Raw genomic sequence first — 9,500 nt, forward strand, 5'->3', positions numbered from 1 at the left:
CAGATCTTTGAAGCCCTTCCTCCCCCCCCCAGCCTCTCACTTTCTTCCCTTTTTTCCATTTTCTTTCTTTCCTTCACTCCCCCTTCCTTCTCCCTTCCTGCTTCCAGCTTTTTTTCCTGTAGTGAAAGCACTGTTAAAGAATGTGGGGTGATGTATGATGCAAAGTTAATTTTAAGTAGAGGTGGGGAGGGGAAGACGCAGCAGTGGAGAAAAATGGGCCCGGGGAGCCTATGAGGAGACCCCCTCCATACACATGAGCCATGACGTCTGTGTTTAAGCATGGGTTTTTTGGGCCCCGGTGCAAGCTGTGCACTGCAAATCCTATGGCAGGGCTGAATCCTGGGCAGAATGCTTGGGGCTGTTATGCCATAAGGGCCCCTGCCCTCTGAGATGCTTTAGGAGCATAAAGCTGGAGCATCAAGGCTACTCCCACGGCTGGAGTAGTTTGGGGATAAGCTGTCCCACGCATCCACACCTCTACAGATGCCCCCAGCTGCTCTTACAGGGTTTGCTGGGGGCAGTTTCTTGCTGCGGGGGTGACTGCAGCCTGGGGCATTCCCCCTCACTTGCCCAGGCTCACTCCTGGCTTGAATCTCCTTGACGTTTTTAGCCCCTCAGTAAGGAAGGAGGTCCAAAGTCCTACTGCCTCAAGTCAAGACACGAGGTGAGCAAACAAAACCAAAACCCCACCATACATGTTATTTCTTCCAACCTGCTGGTTTTCGGCTGGCCGCCTGACTTTTTCCAACACGGACTTGCTAGCACTTTGTTAAGAAAGAGGCAGAGCCCAGGATTTTTCTGGTAGCTCAGATATCATTGCTGTACTTTGATGCTATAATTCAGAGGTGCTTCAAAATTTCCAGAGAACTGAAATTTTAAAATAAACTGACCCAAAGCGGATTCTTTGCTTCAGCAAATGGTCTGTTGTACATTTTGACCATGCAGAACTTTGGAGATTTCAATAAAATGCTTAACGTTTTGGAATCAAAAGTCATTCCATCCAAACGACTCCCAAAATGAATAATTTTATAACCCAAATGCTGCACTTACAAAATGCTTCTTATTCACTGTATATTCTTTTTACTAAAATAAAAAAGCTACATGGGAAAAAAATCTTCATTCAGACAATAAATTATGAGGGGAAAGAAAGCAGCGACTAATCCCCCACTTAGTTTATTTTCAATAAATAACTTAATCAGCTCTGGCAAACTAATAGCTTCCATAATGCTCAGTCAGAACTTATTTATTCTGACTTATTCAAGTCAGAAGTTCATTACTTGCTTTGTTGCACGCTAACAAGCAATGCTTGAAGTGAATTATTTTAACTCTCCAACAGAAGTCTCAACTCACTTCTCTTATTAAAATAGAACAAAACAAATCTAAATGGGCACAAATAAATTAACACAAGAAATTTGCTTTGCACTTATCTTAACTCTTCTGGCTTATAACAATTTGCTAGGAAAGAGCTATACAGCTGTTTAGATTGCTTGTGTTCAAGCAGGTGTGCATCACGACCCACTATCGCGACGGCTATGCAGAAGCTCGCTCCGGAGCCAGGGCTAATCCAGCCATGCAGTGTGACTTTCTAGCGGGATGAAGTAGCCTATGCTGAACTCCTTCAGCAACGCGTAAGCTGCTCCTTGCTGTCTCTGTACCGAGTGCCTTCCGCAGTGGCTGAAGAGAGCAGCCGGAAGACCTGGTTATCATGTCCTGTACAAGGACGCAGTGATGCAATGGTGCACCGACACAGTGATGATGCTACTTCATTGGGTCAAGGCTGATGGCAGTGAGAGGTTGGGATGGGAAGGCGGCAGCACAATGCAGGTGGCTGTTTGGTTCACTCGCAAAGAATGGTCCCCAATCCTGTCCCCCCAAATGCAGCAGAAAACAACTTGCAGGCAGCCTGCCTCACCCCCAGCCCTAGCCTGTGTCCCCAGCAGCCTGAGAAGCCCTCGTCCTCTGCTCCTTGTCCAGCTCTGGGTGATTTCTGCCACACACACACCAAGTGCAGCCCCTGTCCTATACCCCAGATCCCACCAAGGGTCCTGTCCATGTAGCTCAGGCCCAAGCAGCCACGGGATGTGCAAGACATGGACATTGCCCTTGCTTTCTCCAGTGGGGTTTGCTGCACAGAGGGGGTTGGTTATGATTTTTGCTGGGCCTGAAAGAGTGCTCAGAGGTCCCTTTAACAAGTGTGTGCGCCTCTTTAATGGCAAGACTTGCCTGCCGGCAACCATTAGCTCTCTTCAGCATTGTAAACAGAGTCAAATTCAGCTTACACCACGTCTGAACTTGGCTTAGGCGCTAGTTTTTCTGCCAGTAAATCGCTGTTTTCAACTCCAGTCAGTACTGGTTTGAAGTTATTACTGTCTGGTGGTTGGGGTTTTTTTGGTGGTGTATGCATCCTAAGTGAGCTTTGTGGTCTCCCCACTTCAAAAGCCTTTCTGCTCTCACTCCTCTTTACTGGCTGTCCTCTAGCAAGACCAGAGACCAAAGGGTATAAACTGTCTCAGCAGCGTCCCAGGTCCGTGCAGCATGCGGGGATGCAGCCTGCCCGACAGTCATCTGGGCTGCTGGAGAGGGGTTTTGGGGGAATCAGGCAAGGACATGGTGCAGAGCCGTGCCAGGGCGCACCCAGACCTGGTCCCCATCCTTGCCTCCATTCAAATCAGACCCAAATATGGTATGCACTGCAAACTTCAAGCTGCTTAAAGCACGTTTCACCCTCTCCATTGCCCAGTTTGTGCTGGTGCCAGGTGTCTCCCGGGGAAGGAGAAGCAGTGATGGCAGCCAGCTGGCCGGTGCAGAGCCCCCTCAGCAGGGAATCGCGCTCAGGTTCTTCACCAAGGGGAGCAGCCGCTTCCACTGACACCAGTTGGCTTCCCTTCAATATAAGCAAGCCCATGCTGAAAGCAAGCTGGTGCCAGGGATGTGGGAGCCAGCAGCCTCTGAGGAGGGCTTTGCAGGTACTGTGCTGGTAAGAGGATGATGGTATTTACTAATACTTCTAAACTAGATTTTTATTAACCCAGTGGGTTTTACCAGCTCTTTCTGTGTATGGTTCTGTGAAAGGGACTGTGGCTCCTTTGTGGAGCCTTGAAGGAATTGAGTGTGTGAAAGTGGGAAACGGAGAGAAAGAGAAAATGTGTTACAGTATTGCAAACACTTCCTCCTAGTATTTAATATCCTGACAAAATTCATCTTTTAAAAAAAAAAAATCTTGAAGTGCTTCACTCAAGGGAAAGATATTTGCTGTGTTATAAGAGTGTCAACATTTCACTTACAAATTGGTCATTCTTTTGGCAGTGACTTTAACAGAAAATTCCCCTTGGGGCTATCATGCCTCTCTCTGTTGTTTTTTCTTCACCTTTAAAAAAAACAAAAACAAACAACTTACTTAAAAAGAAAGCACAATTTACTGGGTCTGGTGACTGGATAACTATTGTACTGCAGGCTTTAAGTGGTGGGGCTGAGGCCAGGAGATGAAAGGAGATCAAGAGGGGAGAGAACTGAGGCTTCTCCAGCAGCAAGGTGGATGCTTGTAGGTCAAAGCTTGAAGTGCTGCCCTGGTCCCTGCAGCCAAACAATTGTCTTACCAGAAGTTTCTCCTTTTCTGCTGTTTATACCTCTGATCTTACTAACATCTACCCATAAACAGAAGCATTTATAGAGTCGGGGGTGGGGGTGTGTGTGTCACAGCCTAATTCTTGAAGTCATTTCTCTGTTTCTTGCTCTGATTTAATGCACTATGCCTTCCACTGCTGACCACTTTCTTGCACTTGTTTCTCCTTTTCATTTCCATGTTCTTCTACATGACTGTTTATTTCTCCTCTATTGTAAAACAACACTGGTAGCTTGGGCAGATATTAAATGTCTGTCTTGTCTTGGGTTTTTCCTGCTCATTGTGTGTGGATGCTGGTGTTGGAGCCTACCAGTTGGCTGGGGTTTCTCTGAGGATCTCTCTCCTGCCTCACCTGTATGTAGCACAGCCATGCTAGGACTTCTGTGGGTCACTTCACTTATTCTTTTGCCACCTTGTTGTGCCTTGGGACAAAAGAGAGGTGACAACAGGAGTGAGGGGGCAAGCAGCACTCTGCAGAAAATGAGGATTTATTCATCCTGATCTGAACAATGATCTCTGATTGCAGGCTCTCAAGAACAGGGGAGAATCTCCATTAAAATACAGTAGAAATCCCAGTCTCTGATGTTTTTGCCACACTTTCCCTAAGCTAGGGATGCTGATGTTCCCCTTCAATTTTCCCCTCTTGATGATGGTGACAGCAGAGGTGCAAAGCAGCCCCTCTTACTGGGAAGTGCCTTAGCTATGCCACTTCTCCTATTCTTGTACTAGCTTTAGCCTCTTCCTCAGTAGATCTTTATTATGGGAAAATAATGGATGGAAGAAATTACTTGGATATAATAAAAAGACTGAGCACTGGTAAGTGTAAAACCCCTCCATGTCCTCAGACTCAGCTACAGGAGTATCCACTCACTTCTCCAAAGAGCTAGCCCCAGGGACTGGCTTGGGAAGACCTGTGGTGAGGTCCCAAGGGATGCTCTGAAAGCACCTGGCAGAGCTCCTCTGTTCATGTGTGGTGGGGCGTGCACAGAGCTCAAAAGGAGCCGGGGATTCGTGGTGTCCCCAAGATTTTAAGTCATTTGTTATACTGCCCGATAGCCTCTAAAGGGTGCAACCTGTGATTACAGTTGGTGCTGCTTTAATATTGTTAGTCCCATTACTCCCAGGTATACCTTTGGCTAATGCTTCGTTGATGGTTGTTTCTGGGAAGAAAACTGAACCCTTGTTGGCTGATGCCCAAACTGGGCAAAGCCAGGCCAGCTCTGCCTGCTGTTGACTGTGCAAGGGGCTGCCCTTCTCTCTTAACTACGCACGCTCCCAGGCTCCTGGCCCACATCCAATCCAGATAAGAAATGACTGAAAATTGTTACTGTTAGCCGGCTATTCTGTGACCTGCATGAAAAAAGTGAAACGACCTCGGGACTACTCTTAGCACACAGCCGTCTGGCCACAAACTGTGGCAGGCAAAAAGCCTTGGTACGCAGACCAAAGGCTGGCAAGACAACTATTTTCCTCGCAGCTGCTCCCCACAGATGTGAGGGGAGGCAGAGCAAGCTGATATGCAGAAGCTCGCCTCACTGCCTGCTGTGCTTGGTCTGTAACAAGATCTTTACAAGGTGTTAATGTAAAAGTGAGTTGTTACAAATTGAAACCAACCGTTGGCCGTGCTCTGCAGGAGGATCTGTGGTAAAGCTGGTATTTGCTGGTGATACATGTGGTGGTAGGAGCAGAAGCAAGCCCTCTTCCATTGGACTCTAATCTCTTAATGTGCTCTGAGGCAGCGATCTCCTGGAGACCCCTGCGGTGCTGGGGCTCTGCTGCAGCCACTTGCCCTGCAAGAAGGACCAGCAATGCCATCCTGCCGTGGAGATGCTGCAGGGTATCCTTGTGCCTTCTTCCTAGTGCTTCTCATGATGTGCAAGCCTTCAAGTAGGATGCATAGCCCTTTCCTACAAAATTATTTTTTTAATAACGTGAAAAAATTTGGAAGGAGTGTAGCCATGGAGCTGAACCTGAGGTTGCCCATGAGGGGTGACAGCATCATTTAAACACTACAGTGCAAGAACACATGGTTCATTGCAAGGGACTATTTTTACCATGTGTTGGGCTTTATGTGCTTTGGGTAATAAGAAAAGCTTCAGCCTAAGCAACTCAAAATGCCAAAGGAAGGGAACGTGGTTGAAAATTGAAGGGTTCTTTCAGCCCAGGGAGAGGGGCAGCTAATCCTGACACTATCCTGCAACTTGTTTCTGCTTCATTAGACATGTCTGTGACCTGTGAAATGCTACACAGGAAAATGGGAACCCGTCGGTGGACGTAGATATGAGAGGTTTACCGAAGTGTGTTTTGTAGCTGCACATTGACAAGCCTGTGCCTCCTGGCGCCCTTGGCTTGCTGCAGCTTTTTTTTTTTCCTTAATTCTCAGAATTCCTCAGCGTATTTCTTCTGCCTGAATCTGACTCTCCTGCAGCCCTGTACTTAGGGCTGGGTTTGTGTCTTCCTGGGGAGCTGGAGTTTCCATTTTAGGCACTGAATTTCTAGTTATACATCTAAAGAGAAACAGTGTGCTTGTCAGAGACATTCCCCATCCCTGCCACAAGCGTTTCGGACAGCAGTTTAGGCAGGCACCCAGGCTTCCCGGAAGCCCCCACAGCAGCCCTTGGTTGATGGCAGCTAACCCGGACACTGAAAGTCCCACTGTCATGTGGAGGTGGCTTCTCCAGGCAGGGGAAGCACCTGGCTGAGAAGGCAGATCCGGTGTTACTCTTGCTGCTTATAGGTGACTCTCATGGTCAGAGGGCTTTCATCTCCAAGTCTTTGCTCTGGCACTATTTTGCATAAATGGAGCAGAGAGCTCTAGGTGTGAGCTTTTACAGTCAGGAATCTTCTCAACTTGGTCCAAGCAGTCTTCAGGTGGCTGCAGTTGAACAGGAGTGAGCCGGGCTGGCTGAAGGTACCTGCTGTCTCTGCAACTGCCAAAGAACCTACCTTGCATCCTCCCTAATGCTTTCTTAAAAGGACAGAATGATTCAGTACCCTTCTCTCTGGTGTAGCCTCTTTAGCAGCTTGATCTGAGAATCTGCTAGTGACTTGTGGTCACCATGGTTGGGGAAAGAAGTCCCTCTGTCCATCTTGCATTTCTAAAACAGGCATACATCCTTCTCCCTGCACCCTCTTTCCCCTCAAGTGTTCGGAAGATTCATGACCACCTTGGTTTTTTTCAAAGTAAATTATACATTCCTGATTTCCCCGTTTAGTTTCTACTGAAACACTGGCTGACAGCATTAAGGTAACTTGTGATGCTGACTAAGCTCTTTTTCCTAATATTAATGTTGCTTAAGTGAAAACTGTTCACAGCTAATTTCTTGCCAATACAGTTACAGCTGGTGCTGCTTTAATGTTCTGCAACACTATCTTGGGTGATCTCATGAACCCAGTAATGATGCCAGGAGTTGCTTGACTGAGAGCTAAATATTGCTTTTGGAAATACAAAAATGATCAGCGCTCCTAAGGAAGGAAAACAAACACCCTGCCAAACAACGGTAAAACTCTCTAAACAAATGCATTCTGCCATAATGGGATACTTGTGCAGATAAACACAGCAGTCCTGGTTTTCCTAAATTGCTTGGAAAAGATGGCATGCTGTTGTTTTAGGCTGAGAATAAGTATGTGGGAATCTGCATGGGTTTATACCTGACTGAATTTTTGGAGGTCATCTGTGAGGATGAAGCCCCTAAACCCCCACCGGGGAAAGGTACCATGTTACACCCCCACCCCACCAGCCCTATCTGCCACTGCCAAGTGTAGCAGATCACTTAACACCTAGGTCAGCTCACAGCTCTCGCTTCTACCTGTGGGGCTGCTGAAGAGCCATACAGGGCAAAACCTTTGCAAACAATTCATTAAGCACTTCAGTTCCCAGGGCCTTTCAAAGGGCATGTTTATTAGAGCAACTTTGGGGAATGAACTTGAAGCACAATAACCATTGCTCTTGCTTGCAGGCTCCTAAACGCTACTTGCTGTTAGAGCCTGCATTTTCCCATGCATTGGTTTTTTTTTTTTCCTCTTCAAATGGAATCATGTATGTGGAATGACTCTCACAGATCCGGATTACAGAACACCCACTGCAATTACTGAATTTGGGACTGCTGAGTGATCATACTCCTGAAAACTTCTACCTTCCCAGTACTAACACAGCAGAGAGATTATACACACAGTCCCTGCAAAGTAGGTCAATCTTAATAACCCTTTCTGCTTTGTGTTCACTCAGCATCTTCTATAGGCCAGCCCATTTTGCTCCATTCGACTAGTAACATTCACTAGAGCTATTTAAGGGAAGCAACAGCCTCTGCTGTAGTTTTTCATGCCATCATCACTGTGTTTTGTTTCACAGCAATCTGTCTTACCTCTGGCTCACCTGCACTGAAGCAGCTCTTCAGCATGAGCCCAAAAGACAGATCTTAGCAGTCTCTGACAACAGTTTCTAAGGAGCAATTCATGTTTGCTTATTGCCTTTAGATAAAATATATGTACATGCAGCTGAAGTTAGAGTAGGTCAGTGGGACACTGTTGATTATGTGTGGGTTTTAAATGACAACACTTCTCAGAGATGCAGCTCCCCTGAATAAAGGCACCCCAACCTAACTCCTGAGAGTAGCTGCCAGGACAAACAACTTCAGACACCTGCTCTCTCCTTACCTTCCCATGACTCTCCCATCACTGTAGGCAAGTGCAACACAGCCTGCAACACCTTCTGCATGCCCTGGAAAGGAGTTATCAGCACTAAACCTGCCCTGTCTCCTATGCACATCTGCATGTCCCCATACATAATCTCTGCAGTACTTGTACCAAGTGCTGAGTTCATAAAACTTGAATGGGGAAAAAAAGCAAGCCTGGAGGTTATGCTGTGCTGCTCCTTATTCCCTTCTGCACATGGAACCTGGTCCAGGAAAACTGTCTCCCTGCTCTATCACTCATTACTCCCCTCTCCCACCCTCAGGCAGAAGTTACCTTGGGCATTTCTGGCAAATACATGCATCTTACAGCCCTGAAGCCATTTATAAATAGATTTTTATTTATAAAGTCAATTTACATAAAATATGATACTCTCTTAAAAACTGCATATGTACAACTTAAGAAATCCTAGCAAGTGCATACAAAAATGCCTTCAATACATTTTTTTTTTTAAAAAAACTTCAGTTTTCAGGTAAGTGGACCTTCACACCAGGCAAACTCGGGCACCACATTAAGACACAGGATAACTTTACAGTCTTTTACTAAAGCGTTTGGAGAGAAAAAAACCCCACCTTTTTATCTAAACTGTGTATGTTCCCAAAACATTCTAGCTGGCAGTGTTCAAGAACAAGGGAATAGGACTTGCTAAAAAGAGACCCATCTCCTCACCCCTTTTCTCTAAAGTTTCTTGTACAAAAATAAGTCTTCATACACCAGTGTTCCCATAGGCAGTTCAAGTTACATATAAAATAGAATCTGACATGATAAAAAATTCCCTCCCACTCCAGAAACACGGAAGCATCAAGTGGTTTTAATTTCTTTTTTTCCACCCCTCCAAAGCAATACCAGAAAGCAGCCGTGGGGAGGTGCGGGGTCGCTCGGGCCTCCTCTCCGTCGGCAGCTCCTGGAGGGCAGGAGGAGCCGCTGCCCCGGAGCAGGGAGCGGAGGCCCGCCCGTCTTTTACCCCATTGCCCTTTCCGCAGCCCGAGGCCGACGGGTGACCCCGGCGAGGAAAGCAGCCAGCGGGGTCCCGCCGGGGTGGGGGGCGAGTATTTTGAGGGGATGCTGGCTGCTGCGGAGAGCGAGGGCGCTGAGGTACTGCAGGCTGAGCGCGGCTGCGGAGAGATTTGGAGAGAGCCCCGATGGGTACGTGCCCCGCTCCCCCGAGCGCCCCGGGATGGGGGAA

Source organism: Aptenodytes forsteri, unplaced genomic scaffold (genome assembly GCF_000699145.1).
Source record: "Aptenodytes forsteri isolate BGI_AS27 unplaced genomic scaffold, ASM69914v1 Scaffold8, whole genome shotgun sequence".
NCBI classification, from domain to species: Eukaryota; Metazoa; Chordata; class Aves; order Sphenisciformes; family Spheniscidae; genus Aptenodytes; species Aptenodytes forsteri.